This window comes from Mesoplodon bidens (assembly GCF_964165515.1).
Source record: "Mesoplodon bidens genome assembly, chromosome: 8".
Classification (NCBI taxonomy): Eukaryota; Metazoa; Chordata; class Mammalia; order Artiodactyla; family Ziphiidae; genus Mesoplodon; species Mesoplodon bidens.
The window spans coordinates 48677040-48698156 of record NC_138165.1 but is presented as its reverse complement, the minus strand read 5'-3'; the positions used below and the strand labels follow the sequence as shown (position 1 = coordinate 48698156).

At 34.8% G+C, this 21117-nt stretch overlaps 1 protein-coding gene across 15 annotated transcripts in view; it reads left to right on the top strand.

The window, feature by feature from the left end:
* MBD5 (methyl-CpG binding domain protein 5) overlaps positions 1-21117 on the top strand; it is a 417388-nt gene that overhangs the window by 19095 nt on the left and 377176 nt on the right. For 2 of the 15 annotated variants that reach the window (XM_081241898.1, XM_081241897.1), the window contains exon 2: positions 12558-12653. The exons of 12 other annotated variants lie outside the window; for them this stretch is intronic. The gene's annotated coding sequence lies outside the window, so the exon portion shown is untranslated. Of the gene's footprint in view, positions 1-5501; positions 5929-12557; positions 12654-21117 lie in introns of those variants that run through there. One more of the 15 variants, XM_081241889.1, reaches the window with a different exon arrangement.

The window sequence follows — 21117 nt, the reverse complement described above, 5'->3', positions numbered from 1 at the left end:
CCACTGTCTTTCTTCTGCTTTCTCTCTACCCTCCCTCTCTCCAAAAGCATAAACAAAAAAACTTTTAATACCTAGTGGCTTGTAACTTGACATTTCTTAAGGGGAATGGACTTTCTCCTTAAATAGTTAGAGATGAAGAACTTAACGTGGAAACATACATATTGAAATCTTCTCACAGCATAATGTAGTTTTTTAGCAAGTTAAATGTGTCTTGAGCCAGTATTTTACTCTGGGAGTGACAGGGATAGAAAAGCTCTGCAACCTAAGGGGGATTGCTGCCTTCCTGGTTTGCTGCTTACCTTTCATTGGGAACAGATAAATAGGATATGTACAAAAGTACTATTTAGCTACTAAGCCTCAGGTGAGCAGTTTAGTTGCCAATAAGTGATTAGCATATAGTATTCTTGCTTTAATAGAATTTCTGTTTTATAAGACTGTATGTGGATATAAATAGTAAATGCTATTATAATAAGAGCTATTAAGTGGATGATACTAGGGTTCAGAAAAAGCATGCTTTTTTCTTTCTTTTCTACATAATAGTCATTAGAATAATTAAGCATCCTCATGAAAAAAGTGCTGCTGCACTAAGAGTTCAGTGATTGTACATCTCTACCCTTCCTTTTCCTATCACTTATTTTTAGTGCCTATATAACAATTTAAAGTTGCATCTTCCTTTTTATGACTGATGAGGAGCATATGCCTCTATGAAGAAGAAAGAGGTTTATAACTTACAGCTAAAATGTTTCTCACAGCTGTAAGTAAGCTATAGAGACCTTCAAGTAAAAGGCCAAAGGCCCTTTTTATTTATTTTTTTTTATTTTAAATAATGCCCTTGGATATCTAAAGATATTTAGATTAGCCTTAAAAAAAGGACAATTTAAAAAATTTTACATTATCAAGATCTATTACATTTTTTTAAAGCTGTACAGTTCCTCTAAAATCAACACTAATAGTAAAATAAAATTTATTTCAACAAATTCAGGAAAAAAAAAAGGAGAGGAAAAAAAGCAGTAACAAGTAGAGTTGCAGATCTCATAATCTCTTGGAAAGAAAACAGTGATGTTGATAAAGTTTCCATACTAGCATTTGGTAATTTTATTTAAAAAAAAAAAATTGCAAGGTGCCTGCCTCTACAGCTGAAAAAGGCAAAGGAGACCAGACTAGTAATGCTAAAAGAAGTCTTACAAGTTATGGGAATCCAGTTGCTGAAAAGGGATTTTTTTACTGGGACTTTAGGGCTTCTGAAGGCAACATGGCTTTCACCCTCTTTTGGGTCTTGGCTCCCTTTGAGAGTCTGATAAAAGCATTATTCTCTTGAGTGAGGGTGTCTATGAAAAATTCTATATTACTTTCTTTATGTATCGGGGTTTGTGACCTTCTGAAGACTAATAATTAACTCCCTTCAACCACTTGCATCAGAATCACCTGAGTTGCCTGTTTAAAACACAGACTACTGGGCTATACCCCAAAGCTACTGTAATAGAATTTCCAGTGACCTGGGTTCTGAAATTTGCATTTTAAAAAGCATTTCCACATGAGTCTTCTGTTCACTACTGAAGTTTCAGAGTCACTGCTCTAGAGCTTTATGTATTATTACCAGTTCTAGCCTTGGCCTAGAAACAAGATTTTAAGTGTTATTGATACTTGACTTACCATATGTTACCCACTAATTTCTTACCTACCTACAAAATATCAACTAGATGCCTTTAACGTTAATGAGTTAATGAGCACCAGGATTATATAGAAATGCAGTTATTTGTGCTGGGTTGATCATTTTAATTAAAAGAAATGTTATGAAAGAAACATTTTAGATCCTAGGTCTGTGGGTACATATGATGTACAAATTTAGATAAATTTAACTTATTTCTAGTCTTTGTAAAATATACTTATTTGCTCTAAAAATGTATCTACAGTTACTCAAGAGGTTAATAGACATCATACTGGGATTTCCAATGGTAGCTACTTCAAAATACTGCTATCCCAGAATAATTGAGGTTGGACCCAGTGTGAATTTTGGAAAAATGAGACGTAGAGAATTATTTTAAAATACATAAATAAATGTACTTCAAATAAATGTATATAGTGTTATGAACTATCTCCAGGAGTCATCTCTATATCTGAATGAATCAGCCTTATTTGTAATGCACATATTAAGTGGTGGTGTATAAATTATGCTGCTAAAACAGTTTAAAGACTGCTTGAAAATAGTATGTAAAATTTGACCAAACATTTTTGTCCAGATGTTGTTAAGGTCTTAATTTATTTTTGCTGGTTTCCTTCATAGATAAATTCAGGGTTGAACTTTAGACTAATAGGGACATGCTGTTATTTTAAGTTATTGCATCTGGATTAATGAGCTAGTACGCCCATGTAGCTGAACTATTTAGTATTAATGCATAAACACTTTTGTACTATGACGCTGAGAGACAGGTTTTGAGTCCAGTATTCTTAGGACATTTCTTTAAACACAAGAAAAAATTCCCTAGTCAACAATTATACCATATATTTTAGTCAACTTTCTCATTAAACATGTTGCTGAGAGTCAGGGAAGATCAGGTAAAATGATGTGAATTACTCACTGAAGGCTTTTTTATTGCTACGAGGAAAAAAGTAATTATAAGGTGATCAGTGGGTAAGTGAGAAATACCATTTCTGTGTGGGAATAATACTTGTACTATTGTTATATTACTGGTAAAATAAAAAGTCCTATTAATGTTCATCTGTATATTGCTTTCTTAAAAGGAAATTAAAATTAGTTCAGTAAGTATTATGTAAAAATCTGTTATTCTAAGGTTTCTGGAAAATATATGAAAATACCCTATAGATTTTTTCATGTCTCCTGTGATCATCCAAACTTGCATAAAAACAACAATTTAGATAGTTATTCCACAAAGATTTAAAATTTAGTTTGTGATCTTGTCACTGCATCTTTTTTTCTGACTAAAAATTTATCATACAAGAATGTACTTCTTGGGGCTTTCCTGGTGGCGCAGTGGTTGAGAGTCCGCCTGCCGATGCAGGGGACATGGGTTCGTGCCCCGGTCCGGGAAGATCCCACGTGCCGCGGAGCAGCTGGGCCCGTGAGCCATGGCCGCTGAGCCTGCACGTCCGGAGGCTGTACTCCGCAACGGGAGAGGCCACGACAGTGAGAGGCCCGCGTACCGCAAAAAAAAAAAAAAGAATGTACTTCTTTTTATGGTATATTTTTCAGTGTATTGAATTCAGTTTCTTGTTCCCTTTGACTTCCTCCTCATGTGTTCCTCAAGGGCACACACACGTATGTTCACACATGCAAATGGTATACAAAATATAATATACACAAATAGTATAGTTTATCTCTGCAGTAAGAATTACATTATATTTTCATATTTGACACATGTATTATAATGGTTGTAATAGCTAACTTTTTGATTAGCGTGCTAACTGGTACATAAGAAGTATGTATTTTATTTGCATTATGTCATTTATTCCACACAGTCACCTTCAAAGTAAGTACAATTTTTATTCCCGTTTTATAGATGAGAAAACGTATTGAGGTGAACTAACTCAACCAAGGTCACATGACTAGTAAATTTTAAACTAGGTTTAATATCAGTACTTGATTTCTTAACCACTATGCTTTACTAACTTGGAAGATGACTTTAAAATATGGTTGACCCTCGAACAACGTGGTTGTTAGGGGCACTGACCCTCCCTGCAGTCAGAAGTCCACCTGTAACTTATAATCAGCCCTCCATATCTGTGGTTCCTCTGTATCCCCGGTTCCGCATCTGCAGATTCAACCAACAGTGGATCATGTGGTACTGTAGTATTTACTATGGAAAAAATCCACATGTAAGTGGATCTGTGCAGTTCAAACCATGTTGTTCAAGGCTCAACTGTATATCCAAAGTCTTTATATTAAAAACAATATTTTTAAAAAAGCTAATGTAGATTCTTCTCACTCATGAAGATACTTGAAGGAAAGATACTAACTTACTTGCTTATTACGTGCCAGACATAGTATAGACATTTTTATATATAACATTTAATCCTTATTTGTAAGATAGGCTTTGTTATCCTCTTTTAAAAATTTAAAGTAAGGGTCCACTTGTGTAACTTCCTAAGGTCATAGATTATTGGGCACAGGCAATATCTGATACCATAGTGCTTGGGAATGGTGAATAAAACACTGAACTTGGATTAGGTCACTTTCTCAAGTAGCCTGGAGACTAATTATTCCAAGATAAAAGGCAAATTAAGAGTTATAGGGGAAAATGTCCTCTAGCTACTAGCAAATGTAAAGAAAAGATGTCATTTCTCTTCTTTCTCTCTTGTCTTCATGCTATTAAGTATGTTAGGATTCTTTGTACATAGCAATTTAGAAGTTATGAAGACTTTTACTCCTCAATCCTAGAATGGATAATAAAACTATGTCTTGATTTACGTATACAGTCATAGTCCATACAGATCAAATCAGTTCACCAAGGGTTTGTGGTTGTTTTAATGAAGGCTTTCTATATACCAGTGATGTTGTGAAAGAAGTAAGATACAAGACCTTTAAAGGTTTTATCGTTAGTTTAGAAGTCTGCATAAACACATGATGTTAATTTGACAATATATGATTAAGTCCTGGGGTGAGTGGTTAACGGTATGTCCCAGAGGTCCTTCAAAATCCACATTTATATAATTAAACTTATAAATATCTCCCACAGACCTCTCTTCTGCTTATATTTACTCTCTTGGATGTTGTCATCCCTGTTCACCCCAGTTTCCCAAGTTAGAAATGTCACAGTCTTCTGCCACCCCTTCCTTTTCCTCCATAGTCAAGCAGTCACCAGATCCTATAGAATCTGTCTCCTTTCTAATCCATAAGTCTTTTCAGTTCTATCTTTGTGTTAGGCCTACTGCTGCTTCCTTAGCTCATTCATTGGCTAGGCAACGATAGTATTATATAGTCTCTTTAGTTAATTAATTTGCCTCTAGCTTTCTCTACACTAGTCCATATTCTATCTTTTACTGAAGTTAGTTCCCAAACATAAATCTAGTTATGTCATGACCCTGATAAAAACCGTAAGAGGTACCCTTTCATTTTGGCTTATGTAAAATCTTATTTTCAGTCTGGCTCATAAGCCCTTTATCTTCACTATTTACTTCACCTTAGACCTCCAGCCTCATCTCCCATTACTTCTCCTCTTATTTCTTTTCTTGCAGCTCACCCAATTGCTTCCACTCCAAGGTTATGTGGTGCTTCTTCAAGTCCCTTTGCCTTTACACAAGTGCTGTCTTCTGTACAATGCCTTTTGCCTTGCTGCTCCCCTCCCTCACAACCCAAAAGGACATAGTTTTACTACAAGTCCAAACTCAGATGTCACTTCCTATCATATCATCCTAACCCTTCTCAAGCAGAATTAATTTGCTCCCTCTAAGTTGATGGCATACACATTTATCTTTTATCATCTTGTAAGGTAATTATCCCTACTTTTAGTGTCTATCTACCCTCAAGATTATGAGGTGTTTGCTTTGTTTTTATTTGTACTTTCAAATCTAGCCCAAGTCATAACAGACGCATGTCCTGGGTATATTGTAGTCATTAAGAACATAGGCTTTGCAGAGAGTCAGACAGACCTGGATTGAAATAAGGGCCCTGCAACCAAAAGGAATAGAATACATTTTGTGTGGAGAAAGAGGAAGTTCTGAAAAGGAAGGAACATGGGCAATGTCAGGTCTGGATGTTTTTCACATCCTGCTTGGCCAGGATTAGAGGCAGGTAATACCTCAAAACCTACAGGAGGCCCAACTGGGAAACAAATTCAATTAGCCAATATTTTTACTAAGCACCTTGATACATGCACGGCTTTTTGCTACACAAGCACTAGGAGTGTGAAGATGAGTAAGACACGGACTCTGCTTTTGAAAAAGTTCAGCATGAACAAGGAAGATAGACATGTAAGTAAATATAATATAGTCTACAAATATATATTAATAAAGTAATTGTGAGGAACAGAAACCCCTTAGGAGAATGTCTCCTTTGGCAGAAAAACCTCAAGTCCAAAGTGATGCCCTAGCAAAGTTTTAAAATATGAATTGGAATTCTACAGATGGGTAAGATGGTAAGGGCTTGGTAGACTGAGAACAGCATGTACTAAGGCATGAGGTACAGAAGCAGCAAAAGTAGAGAAACCATTGTTTGTAAGATTTCATGCATATGGTTATCTTAGCCTTACAAAGCAGCCTCTACTAAGATACCATAGATAACACCCAACTTAAATGTTTACATATGCTCTCTTGAAACAATCCTCATATCAATTTGTTATATCCTTTCCCTTTGAAATGTAAAGTGGGTAGGAACATGAACTTTGGAGATCAGAATTTGAGTTCAAATCCTGAAATACTTAGTTTTGCTAAGCATCATTTTACCATTCGTAAAAAGGGGTTATTAACTCTACCTATCCCGCAGGGATTTTAGAAGATTCAGAGAGAATGCATACAAAGCTGTTGGCACAGTGCCTGGTCCATAAGAAGGTCTCATCAGGACTCCATAAATGTTAACTATGTTGTGTCTCCTGATAGGCCTTTTTAAAAAACTTACTTATTTAAGAAGTGATTTATTGAGTGCTCTCTGTTTATTAGGTGCTGGAATTACAAAGATGAGTAAGGCACAACCTCTGCCCTTGAAGAATTTATAATTTATGAATACATGCACTATATCCTACTACATTTTGAGAATCAATAATTAATAACCTGGAAAATGCTTTAGGGGTTGGTTATAATAAAAAAAAAAACTGAGAGAAGAAGCACCCAGATGTCTTTGGGGGCATTAGGAAAGTGTTTATCAAGGAAGACTGTGACTTGAAGAATGAACCAGTTTGCTGGTTTAGAGTTGGAGGATGGAGAGGAGTGAGGCTTTTCAGGGAAAAGGAAGAGCATATTCAAAAGGAAGGAAAAGGTAACATAACTCATTCAGAGAAAGACAAATGGTAGAAAAACCTCTAAGAGAGAAAAGGATGGGAGTAAAAAACATGCAGGGAACTGAATCTTCTCAGGTGAAACTCTGTGTTTGAAAAGTACCCCAGAGGGCCTAAAGTTACAACTTTGTTCCTCTAGAGAAGAGAAGTGATAAATTCTTTAGTTTGAGTATGAGAGAAGTCTCTGAAAAATTGCCCTGTCTCAGCCTGGGGTGCTGGGGTGGTCCACTCATCAGGCATGAAGTCTTGCCTAATCTAAGCAAACACTGCCAGTCCTCTGAAACAGTGAGCACTAAACACTGGGTCAAAGGGTGGGTGAGGTAGGAGGAGCAAAGGAATGGGAGTTCATTAGTGATGTTAGTATCTGAGAGATGGTGTCAGCAGCAAAAGTAAAATTGTCCATGTTGTAGGGAGACAGTAAGAAAGAAGAAATTTCCGGTGGTTGCTGAAAGTTTCTGGAAACACATGAGGTAGATTGACCAACTAGACTGTGGTTTGATGGACAGCACCCAAAAATTGGACAGCACCGTAGCTCTCTAGAAACTAAAAATCATGTGGATTTTGTGGAATATCGCATGGAGTCAGCCATTCTTAACCTTTCCTTTGAGCCAAGGGAGGAATTTGGATAGCACTAGAAATTCCTAGAAATCTTTGGTTAAGCGTTAGCCATAGAATTTTCATCTATTGCAATGATCGTATTTTTTTCTTTGTTCTATTAATATGTTACTGTTTCACATTGATTAATTTTCAAATGTTGAACCAACCATGCACTCCTAGGATAAATCCCACTTGGGTATCATGTGTAATCCATTTAGATGCTGCTGGATTTGATTTTTAGTATTTGTTGATAATTGTATTTATATTCATTGGAGATATCGGTCTGTAGTTTTCTTGTGATTTCTCTATTTGGCCTTGGTATCAGGGAATAGTGGTCTCATAGAATGAGTTAGGAAGTATTCTTTCCTCTTGTTTTTTGGAAACATTTGAGAAGAATTGGTGTTAATTTTTCTATAAAGTTTGATAGAATTCACCAGTGATGCCATCTAGTCCTGGACTTTTATATTAGAAATTTTTTGATTATTGATTTAATCTTTTTACTTGTTCTCGGTATATTCAGATTTTCTGTTTCTTCTTAGTCAGTTTTGGTTATTTGTGTGTTTCTAGGAATTTGTCATTTTGTTTTGGTTATCTAATTTGTTTGGCATACAACTGTTCATAGTATTCTCTTACAATTCTTTTTATTTGTATAAAGTCAATAGAATGTCCCTGTTTTCATTCCTGATTTTAGTAATTTTAGTCTTCTCTCTTTTTTACTAGGTCAGTCTAGCTAAAAGTTTGTCAGTTTTGTTATCTTTTAAGAGAACCAACTTTTGATTTTATCAGTGTTTCTCTTTTATTTTTCCTATTCTTTATGCTTTATTTCTGCTTTAATCTTTATTACTTTCTTCTTGCTTTGGGTTTAGTTTACTCTTTTTCTAGTCTCTTAAGGTGAAGATTATGTTATTGATTTGAGATCTTTTTTCTTTTTTGATGTGGGCATTTACAGGTATAAATTTTCCTCTTAACACTGCTTTCACTGCATACCATAAGTTTTCATATGTTGTGTTTTCATTTTCACTTATATTAAGGTATTTTCTAATTTTTCTTGTGACTTCTTTTTTGACCTATTGATTGTTTAGAAGTATGTTGTTTAATTTCCACATACTTATGAAATTTTCTTCTGCTGTTGATTATCTTATTACATTCCATTGTGATCAGAACACACTGTGATTTCAGTCTTTCAAGCTCAGATACACATTTCCATTATCACTGAAAATTCTCTTGGTTAACACTGCTCTAACATAATGCTCTTTAAAAAGTTCCACGGACCAGTACTGATCTGCAGACTGTCACTAGTCTGTGACACAGCAAGTCCAGAAGTTGAGAATGTTTAGAAACTTTCACAGCTGCAACATCCAAGTACATGACCAGTTACCTCATAATGCATTTTTATTGTATTTTACATAGTATTGATCTGATCTGTGATAGATTGGAAATTTTAAAAAATACAACTGATTGTTCACAATGGATAATTTGAGAAGTACTACTCTAGGTAGGTTTACATAAGAATTGAAGGATCACAGTCTATGTATATATGTTCAACTTTTACAAGATAAGCTCAGTCTGTTTTCTAAAATCATTGTATCAATTTATACTTCCATCACCAGGGAATGAGTTTCCATTGCTCTGCTGTTTCTCTGACCCTTAGTATTGCCCACCTCCCACTTTTTTTTTTCAAAGTTTTGCCATCTGGTAGGTGTGAAATGTCATCTCATAGTTTTAATTTGCATTTCTCAAATTACTGATGATAAGTATATTTTCATATGTATATAGTACATTTGTGATTCCATTTTGTCACCTTAGGAATTATTTATGTGTCTGGATACTAATCCTCTGTTGGTATGTTGCAAATATCTTCTCCTGTTTGCAATTTATTTTTATGGTGCTTTGATGAGCAGAAGTTCTTAGTTCTTTTTGTATCATGTTTAATAAATTCTTCTATAACTTCTTTTTATTTTAAAGTTTTGTCTTTCACATTTAGGTCTTTGTGCCCACTTGCACTTGAATTTGATTTCTGTGTAGAATTTGAGATAAGGATATAATTTTATTTTTTTTCTCTGTGGTTAAGAGTTCCAGGATTGTCTCTTGAATAGATTCTCCTTTACCATTGATTTTCAATATCAAATTGGCCTTAAGTTATGTTTTAATATATGAATAGGTCAACTTCTGGACTCACCATTGTGTTCCATTGATCAAGTAATCTAATCCTTGCCTTAATTGCTACACCTTTAAAATAAGTCTTGATAGCAGATAGTATAAATCTTGTCATGAAGTTCTTCTGTGGAAATTTCATGATCAGTTTGTCATTTGTCTTTTGTATGTTTGTTATTCATCCAGAAAGCTTACTAAACACTCTTTTTCATTCTAATAATTTATTTGTACACTCTTGGGGTATTTTTAAAATAATCATTCTCAGCAAATAATGAAACTTTTGTTTGTTCCTCTCCAAACCTTATACCTGTTATTTCTTCTCTTTGGCTTCATATATGAGGGCTAGAATCTATAGTGCTGATGGTAATGGACATGCTTGTAATGTTGCTGATCTTAAAAAGAATGCTTTCCACATCACCTTTAAGCATGACTTTTTCTTGTGGATGCCTTTTATTAGATTTTTGAAGTCCTCTTCTGTTCCTAGTATTAAAAGTTTTTATCATGCACAAATACTAAGTTACATTAAATGCATTTATTGAGATGATTATATGATTTTTCTCCTTTAATCTGTTAATGCAAATGTTAAATTAAATTACATTTAAGCGATTTCCCAAATTAAGCCAACTTGGCATTCCTGTTATAAAACCAACTTAGTCATGTTGTAATATCTTTTTTATTCAATACTGGATTAGATTTTAAAATGTTTACTTTGGGCATTTTGCATCTCTATTCATAAAGCAAGACTGTTCTATAATTGTCTTTTTGTAAAATTAGTTGATGAGTTTAACCTTTTTTTTTTTTTATTCTCTGGAAGTGTTTGTATAAGATTACAATTTTGTTTCTTGAATGCGTAGTGAAATTTACCTGTAACCCATCAGAACTGTTGTTTTCTTGTGAGAAAAATTTTAACTTTTGATATAATTACTTTAGTGGCTGAAATATATTTAGGATTCTAGTTTGTTCTTTAGATAATTTATTGGATTTTTGGGGGGTTCATCTGTGTCATTTATGTTTTCAAATTTATTGGCATAAAATTGTTCTTAATATTCTCTTATCTGTTTAATCATATGCATTATTTGTTATATTCCATTGTTCATATTTAACTTTTAAATTTATGCTTCTCATGTTATTCATGATTAACCCTGTAATGGCATTATCAATTTTGTTCATCTTTTGAAGAACTAGCTTTTGGGTACAGTGAGTCCCCTACATACGAAGGAGTTCCGTTCCAAGAGTGTGTTCATGAGTCCAATTTGTTTGTAAGTCCAACAAAGTTAGCCTAGGTACCCAACTAACACAATCGGCTATATAGTACTGTACTGTAATCGGATTATAATGCTTTTCACACAAATAATACATAAAAAACAAACAAAAAAATAAAGAAAACATTTTTAATCTTACAGTATAGTGCCTTGAAAAGTACAGTAGTACAAGTACAACAGCTGGCATATAAGGGCTGGCATCGAGTGAACGGGCAAGAAGAGTTACTGACTGCAGGAGGGAGTGGAGGTGGGAGATGGTAGAGCTGAAGGATCCTCAGCAATAGGAGACAGAGGGCAAGCTGCAATTTCACTCACACCTGACATTGATGGAATGCATGTTCACATCTTTGAAAGTTCACAACTTGAAGGTTCGTATGTAGGGGACTTACTGTATATTGATACTTACTATTGGCTGCTTATTTCCTACCTAATTTCTTTCCATAACTATCTGTATTATTTTCTTCCTTCTACTTTTTTGTTTTGCTTTATTCATTATATATTATGCTGACTTTTAAAACTTTAATTTAGATGCTTTCTCATTAATTTTCAGCCATTTATCTTTCCTAATGTAAGCATTTAAGGCCATTAAATGTCCACTAAGTATTGCTTTAGCTGTATCCTACAAGTTTTGATATGTATGGTTTTTGTTAATGTTTTCTTATAAATATTTTCTGATTTCTGTTGTGATTTCTTCAGTGACTTCTGAAGTTTTTTAAAGTCCTTTTGTTTATTTTTGGTTTTGTTTTTGTTTTGCCTCAAGCCTGTAAGAATATCTTTCTTGTTACTGATTTCTGCATTTAAAGGCATTGTGGTCATGGGATGTGAGCAATATGAAGACCTTGTTACTTACTTAGTAAAAGGACTATAATTCTTAAAATCCTATACTATAATACTGGGATCAGTTTTTCCAATTTTAAATCCAACATGCTAATATATATATGTATATATATATATATATATATATATATATATATATATATATATATTCAGTGTACTGTAGGGTTTGTAATTTAGTCAAATGCATTTGCAGTACTGTCATTACTTAGGTTTTTCCCTTCAATCTTAGATCGTAGATATTAGCAGTAGCATGAAGAGAAGGCCCACAAAATTATTTCTATACTTAAAAAAAAAATTAGGTTCTAAAAACTCTTATTGAGTTGTTGTTTTATTTTCTAATTTGTTTGTTTTGTTTTCTGGGCCCTGAAATGAGTACTGTAAATCTGGTTCAGATTTATTGATTATAAAGAACAGACATTAAAATCTTCAGTGTGATTTATAGTTCATTTCCAAAGACTTTTTATCAACAGTGATGTTCTTTACCCTGTACTTTTAAACTCCACAAAGAATAGTGTTCTTAGAGCACTGTTTAAAGGGAGGAAGGAGTAACTCTCCCCTCCCTACCTTTTATCTCAGAGTTTGGGTCAGCATTTTTCCTTTTGGTTTTTTTTTCCTGCTTCCACCTTACAGTATGTATTACATTTATGTAACATTGAACTTTTATGTATTATTTAACAGTGTCATGAACTGTTTTCTCTGACTGCTGTATGTTAGATACTCACAGATAAACTACAGATTAGGTAGTGTCTGTATTTTCCAGGTAATGAAACCAAGACTGAAATGCTAAATGCCAGTAAATGGGACAAGCCAGAGTTCAAACCCGTCTCACTCCAATGTTGCCAACATTTACATTTGTGTAAGTTTTGTTCTGTAGATCTTTTGTAGTATGTGTGATCTCATTAAGAAGCAATTTTAGACCATGGATGGCTTAACATGTCCCAATATATGAATAGTTATTTTGATTTTTCATATTGCTTTAATTTTATTTCCATTGCAAATGCTTAAAAAAGGTTTTCAGAGGCTCTAACTTGTTTACTACTAAATATTCCCCACTGTCATTTATATTTAGTTTCATCACTTTGTTAAAAGAATGAGCAAAGTGTGGCCATAAAGGTTGATCTGTCTCCCCACATACTTTTCCACTTATCTCTAGCTTCTGTATAGAATAGATACACAGTGCTTGAAGTTTTCCTCGAGTAGATTTCATTATTTCTGTCTGACCTTAAAAGATTGTTCAAAGAATGTCTGTTAGGCAAAAAGTTTGCTTGAGTTATTAGTTTAAAAACTTCCTGCTAGACTGCATTTTTTTGTGTATTTAACATGGCATTCCAGAAGAACATAGTGGCCTTATATGAGCTTGGTCAAAACTTCTCCTGGCTATTTCAAAAATTAAGTCATTGGAACACAGTGAAAGTGTTTCATGAGGTATATTGGATGGATGGTTGCATACATGGGTGAATGAGTGAGTAAATAAATGAAAATTTTGCATATAAGTTTTTACAGTAGCTAGTCTCCTGTGTGTGTACCTTTGTAATGTTGCTAATGTTATAGATACAACAGCAGCAGAAAGACTTTCTGGATGAAGAACCCTGGCAAGAACTTCTTATTAATCCTTCATTGTGGTATTAAAAAAAAACAAACAAACTCATGTATCTGTTTCTGTAGTTTGCATATTTTCATTATACCATGATTTATAAATACATACTGAACCCAAGAGTTGTCAGTGGCTTTTTTAATATGAAAATATTTGCACATGTGTGAAACCTGGTTCTAACAATTGAAGAAAAGTGTAATTTACTATTTGCTTTCCATATATACAGTAAACGGCAACATTCACACATTTAGTAATGGAGTGCCCAGTAATCAACTTTTCAGCCCTATTGGCGTCACCAGACTCTTTTTTTTTTCCAGCTTGATTGAGGCATAATTGACAAAATCGTAAGATATTTAAAGGGTACTATGTGTATACATATGCAAGGTGAAAGGATTCCCTCTATCAAGTTAATTAACGCATCCATCACTATGTTTACCTTTCTTTCCTTCCTTCCTCCTCTCCCCTCCCCTTCTCTCCCCTCCCCTCCCCCTCCCTCCCTTCCCCTCCCTCTTTTTTTCTTCCTTCCTTCCTTCCTTCCTTTCTTTCTTTCTTTCTTCCTTCCTTCCTTTCTTTCTTTCTTTCTCTTTCTTTCGTGAGAACATTTAAGTTATATTCTCTTAACAAATTTTGGTTATACAATGCAGTGCTATCAACTGCAGTCACTGTGTTTACATTAGAATTATCATACTCTTAAGTTTGGATATAGTACAGCAGTTTTACCTTAATACATTAGACTAGTAGAAATGTAATTAATATTAAGTGAGCTGTGCCAATATACTAGTATAATTAAAATATTGTTTAATAGTCTGGATTTAAACATTTAAAATTATTTTCCAATTGAGAAATAACCAACGGAAATTCTTCCAGTTTGTTATAGTGAGGGTTAATTGTACTAGTCTGCTTTTACGTTGCATACACTTGTAAAATGATTATTTTAGGGCCTAACTGAGGTATGGACTGCCATTCCAAAATTCATTGAAAACGTCAAAGTAAAAGATATTTATTTTGTTAGTATCCTTCTTAATAATGCCCAGAATTTCGAATGTTAAACAGAAGACTTCACAAAAGACATTGAAAAAAATATTACTTCCAAGTTTCTTTTTCTTATAATGACTGATTATTTGTTTCATAAATATATTTTTGTCATTTCTCCCTAAATGACCTTACCTCAGTCAAATCATGTACCATTTTACCTGGCCTTTATAGATGGGGATATGGTTCTGCTGTTTATCCTGTCACCTTGCCATTTTATTATCTGTTCATTTTCTAACTAAATAGGCTTTATACATGTTTCCACCAAGATTATGAAAAGGTTAGATAGGACTTATTTCTGATGATGATACCCTTTATCCCTCCTTAGATTTTTTGTTTGTTATGCGTTTTCTTCTCCACTGCAAAAAAATTTCCCAATCTCTGGGTGTTGCAGTTTTTTGGGTTTTTTTTGTTTGTTTGTTTTCCTTGCTGTATGTGGGCCTCTCACTGTTGTGGCCTCTCCCGTTGCGGAGCACAGGCTCCAGACGCGCAGGCTCAGCGGCCATGGCTCACGGGCCCAGCCGCTCCGCGGCACGTGGGATCCCCCCGGACCAGGGCACGAACCCGTGTCCCCTGCATCGGCAGGCGGACTCTCAACCACTGCGCCACCAGGGAAGCCCCTGGGTGTTGCAGTTTTTGAAATAGTTCTTGAGGTTTAATTTTGTCAAGGTATTTAAAAATAATATAAATAATTTTTTACTAATTTGTCATTTTTTGAACATATTCTCAATCCCATAGAATTTTTATTTAGAATGTAACTCCTTTACAAAATGTTCTTTCCTTTATCATAAATAACCCTGCTTGCCTATTAGAGATACAAGTCAGACCGATCTGTAATTTTAAGAATATTGTAATTATAAGTAGCTGGTAATAAGTGATCAATGGCACAGTAGTGAGGTTTTTTTTCTTTTTATGTTTCTCTTTTCTGTTTTTAAGTTTACTTCCTAGTCACTTTGGTAAATCTAGGAAGTACATAAAATTAGAAGGAGCCACTGTTAAGACTTCAGCATGTTTCTTTGTTTTTTTCTCTACCCTTTCCTCCCTTTATGCTTTTTCTCTATACCTGTGCATTGTGTATCTAGTTTTTCTTAATCAAAGAAAAGGGGAAACTTATGCTATTATAAATATATTTCCATGTTATTCAAAACTTTTAAATGTAATATTTCTTTGTGTATATACACCGTAACTTAGCCATTCCCTTACTGTTAGACCTTAGATTGTTTCTAATATTTATTATTCCACGGCAATAAGTATTTTTTTACATAAGACTACATCAGCATCTCAATTTCCAAAGGCTAGAATTCATGAAAATGAAATTCCTGAATCAAAGTTTATGAAGTTATTTTTTTTTTAACGTTTTGGCCATGCCTTGTGGCATGTGGGATCTCAGTTCCCTGACCAGAGATCGAACCCGCGTCTCCTACATTGGAAGCGTGGAGTCTTAACCACTGGACCACCAGGGAAGTCCCTATGAAGATTTTTGAAGCTATCTTTCATATTGTCAATTTACACATCTACTCTGGCACTATATTAGATTGTCTTATTTACCATTGAATGCTTTGGATTCTCTCTTCTTTAAAATCTTTAATTTTTATTTCTTTGTATCCTCAGGATATTAAATGTTTCTCATGTACTTTTTTACCATTGGTACTTCCTTTTGTTTTAATAGGATATCCATTGATATTCACTTTGTTCTTTTCATCTATTGAGGGCCTAACTTTTTATTTATGAATACATAAGAGTCTATTGTATAGTATGGATATTAACATTTTGTCATGTTGGCTGAAAATATCTTCCCAGTTTGTTTGCGTGTTAGATTGAAATCAGAATTATCATAAAATAGTTTTACAAATTCTCTTCCTGTTGGCAGCCTTAACCTTGAGATGAATAGATATAATAATAGTATATACACATGTATGATATCATTTTTGTTTTGTTTTGTTTTGTTTTTGGTGAGAGGAAAGTTGCAAGATGCGAAAATTTGACATTACTTCCTAGAATCTTAATTTGTAAAAAGTAAAAAACAACATGGTTCCTGCTCTTAAAACACTTAGTTTTTATTCCGAATTTGCATATTTTCTAAACTACATTCTTTTGAGCTACCCTAATCATTGAAATTTGAGTCCCTTAACATGCTTTCAAAATGCATATAATTTTATATTTTGTATTTAGTAGCTTAAATATTTAACACTTTGTCTATATTCTGTAAGCTCAGAATAATATATAAACTTTTGCTGAAGTCTTTTTGTTTTAACTTCATGTAAATGATATTTTGTTTTGCAGATGTGTGATTACTGTTACAGGCAAACGAATATCTAGTTTGAACTTTGGTTTAGGAATTTTTAGTAATTAATGGTACTTGAATCATAAAATTGCTTCTGAGTTTTAACTGTTAGTATGATTTTTGAGGGTGTCATTTTTCTTTCCACCACCAGTATATTCTGATAAGGATTTCTGAAATTTAACTATTGTATATACTACGCTAAAAGGAAAAAATATATATATTGCAGATTCTTTTCTAGAAAATTACAAATTGTCTTGGAGAACACAAGAATTTCTGAGAAGATGTTTACAGATAGCTTGGCATCTGTGACCCAGTTTGAGAAGCAATTTGCTTAGCCTCTCTGTCTCTCAGTATTCTAATAAAATTTTTGAGAATTATCTTCATCACTAACAGGGGAAAAAAAAACACAAAATGTTTTTCAAGAAATATGAGGTACACATTACTTTTAGAATTTGTTTTAGGGATTGTGGATGGTTTGAGTACCGATGTTTCTTTGGTTGGTTTCTTTAGAATTTAAGTTATTCTTCAGATGTTTTGAACTTGTGTCTTTCCTGAAATTTTAGGAGCTTTATGCATTTCTTGTCTCTGTTTTAGTTTAAACCTTGCCATTGAAAAACATCCAGATTTTAATTTACCTGGGAAATAGAAGTAAAATAAATGCTAGGAACAGAAGTTGGGGATCCTTAGGATTCTTTCTAAATTGTATTCCCCTAACAAAGGGGTCAACACACTTTTTCTGTAAAGGGCCACCCGGTAAGGCCCTAAATGTTTTATGAGCTAGACTCAACTTTGCTTTTGTAACACAAAACTAGCCACTGACAATACATAAATGAATGGCATGACTGTGTTCCAATAGAACTTTTTTTACAAAAACAGACAGACAGTGGGCTTAGTTTGCTAATTCCTGTGCTAATGCATATTTTGGATGAGACTGCCTACGTGTGAACAAGGGCTCACTTATTAAAAAAAAAAAAAAAAGTTGGTGATCTTGATGGGGCCTCTCTAATGGTCCCTTTTGCCATCACTGTACAATTTATACATCCTGTAAAACCTATGAATGTACCAATTATAATATTGCTGCTTTCTTATTTACCAGTATCTGAGACCTTTGACCTACAGACCCTGCCCAACCCAGTTCCTAGTCAGGGTATTAGTGATCTCATTCTTGGAAATTAACCTTTGTGCTTTTTAGCACATTGTCCAAATGCCTAGGTTGAGTCTGTAAGCGCTCTAATGCCAATAAGATATACCCTTCTCCACCATTGTCACCCTGTTTGATCAGACTAGAGTCTGATAACTTGTCCAGTATTGGTAAACTTCCATGTCCTGGGATCTCATGGGACTGCAGCCTCTTATACCAGGCAGAGAATCCTTATGCTTCTGCCTTATATAGGGTTGATCTCAGGAAACTTACTGCTTCTACTACTTATCTTCATGTGTCATCACTTCACAAAGATCCTTTCCATATTGCTCCTTCTACCAGCTAAGATCATTTAGAAGTTAGTGCTACCCTAGATCAAACCTACATTTTTCCTCATAACACTTTGGACACTCTAATTTTTGCTGCTCCTCACCTTTCTCTGCAGCTAGCTAATGCCCCCAGCCCCAACCGTATCCATTCCCAGCCATTTTTCATAGGGCCCATCAAGCCTCACAGCTGAGCTCACCCTCCTCTTACCTAATGACAAAGAAGCACTAACTTTGAGATAACTACCTGACAAATAATTGGAAGCTTTATGTTGGCCAATTTCCCCTCCCTTCCTTCCTTCTTCCCTCCCCTCCTTTCCTCCCTTTATTCCTTTAGTAATTGATGTATGAAAAACAATACTTAAAATACTGACAGCAATTTGTTCTTTTGTATAGTCCACTGCTTTTATATTGATGTATTTCTGTTAACATACTTGAGAGGTGAAATTGTATATTGTGGTCACTTCTTGATACCTAAAATTATGGTTCCTGCTTGTCTTACCTCCTTCAAGCCCTACAACCCAGTGATTAGGTGAGATTCTTTACTGCTTTAGAGTCTGATAGGGATGGAGTTGCACAGACAGCATCTGAGAAAATAAATTTAGGCATCACCACTTTCCAAAAGGAAGATTTGGGACTAGGTAGCTCCCAACGTCATCCCCAGTTTTCACATGTATAAGCCCCAACTGCTCAGAGCAGAAACAGAGGGAGGGTGAAACATCTTTGCTTGATTCTGGAGCATGTACCAAGAAGGGCCTGGCAGGCCTCTTTCCAGCCTCATAGGCCCCCATATTGAGGCTTTGCTCTCTTCATATAGCCTGGTATTTCCCAGCGTCGTTAAGGCAGAAGTGGGAGGAAGGTAGAAGACCAAACCTATGAGTTTGGGAGGTGTTTCTGTGTTTTCCTAGCCTGTGAACATTCCCTATCCTGTAGTTGAAACCAGACTGTTTTCTTTGACAGCAACAGCTCAGAAGCTGTGTCATGAACATTTCAGATCATCATTCAAAAAAGATGTAGGGGGGGTTCCCTGGTGGCTCAGTGGTTGAGAGTCCGCCTGCTGATGCAGGGGACACGGGTTCATACCCTGGGCCGGGAAGATCCCACATGCCGCAGAGCGGCTTGGCCTGTGAGCCATAGCCGCTGAGCCTGCGCGTCCGGAGCCTGTGCTCCGCAACGAGAGAGGCCACAACAGTGAGAGGCCCGCGTACCACAAAAAAAAAAAAAAAAAAAAAAAAGATGTAGGACAGCCATTTTTAGGAAAGGAAATTAATATAGGGATAGCACAGTATGAATTAAAATGTGAATTAAAATGTGAGTTTTTTCAAAGCTGAGTGTGTGTTAAATTAAATGACCACCTGTTAGATAAATTAGAGATGACATGGAAAGTGTGGGATAGGAATGTTACAAAATAACATGCTAAGTTTGAATATTCTATAGATTATAGGGTTGTTGTTTTTTTCGATAGAAAACACTGTAAACTCTGTGCCTTGTGGGATTTTTCTTAAAGGTAGGAAGATCGTCTGTTGATGCTCATTGGCTGGAATATATTCAAAGCAGAGCTGAAAAGATGAATTAAGCATTTAATTGATGTGTGGTTAATAAAACATATCTGTTATTTGTATGTTCCAAAATTAAGCAGATGGTATTGTTAAAGCTTTGGGGATAGGGAGGGCCAAGAGGCATTTACAACATTATTTTCACTGGGTAGATTTATAGGTATTTATTGATTTTAAATGCTGTGTGTTAATAGGTAAATATTTTACGTTCATCTCATAATGATGCCTCATCTCTCACAATCTACTCACCTTAGTATTTACTATTTCCTTCAGCAGTACTAAACTGTTTTTAAATCTACCACATATACTATGTTTTTTCTCACCTCCAGGGCTTTGCTCAAGCTCTACTTTCAGGGAAGAATGCCCTTCATTTATCTGTGCTTGTTTCATTCTTATCATTTGAGATTTGGCTTGGACATACTGTCAGGCTTCTTTTATTCTTCAGAGAATTTTTGGCACCATCCAGTTTTGTACTCTGTCATGTTAGAATTTTCTGGGAATGCCTAGAGAGCAAAGATGGCGTTCCCAGCGCCTAGCATAGATCATGGCACATCAAGGTGCTCAATAAGTATTTGTGGAACTGAATATAGATTTAAGACTAGTTGTATCTATTCTGGTTAATACTAAGAAACACAAGTTAATGTTGTTAGAAGTTTTGACTCTATTCACAGTAACTGTGCAAAATAGAATACACAGGGTGCATGCACTCTGAATATTCATTAATTCAGTACATTTATTGAGCATTGACTCTGAACCAGACACTATGCTAGATGCTGAAATGTCTATGAGCTTTAAATGTATCTACATCAAAAGAAGTATTTTGAACCCCAATTAAGAGCCACTCAGTAATTGTTAGGCATTTTTGTTATATTTGATTTTCTTTACAAATTATCATTAGACATGGAGCAAGATAAAGTCTTCAAGAATTCAGTAAACACCTTATCTCATTTGCCAAGACATAAATAAATTTTTCTTAAGTTCTGATACCCCCAAGACTCAATAAATTAATCTGTATCCTATAGATTCATTCCAGATGACTCATTACATAAGTAAATATTGTTTAGGATCTCACTCTCAATGTTACTTAAAAAAGAAAAGCATTGAATTTAATTCCATTTAATTCCAGAACATTAAATTAAACAATTAAAACAATTAAATTAAAACAAGTGGAAATAGGATGCTGTTCAGGGTTACAAAATAATTTCATTCAGTTCCTTTCCCCTGTCTTACACTACCCCCTACTTCCATGCCTCCCCCTATCCTTCAAAGCTGACTTTTAAAATCTCATGATAACTGAGTGGTCATTCTTACGCTCATCTCACACCGGTGCTATAGAAAGCATCTTGCCCTGTGTGGGTAAAGGTTTAAGAAAACCTCTTCCCCTTCA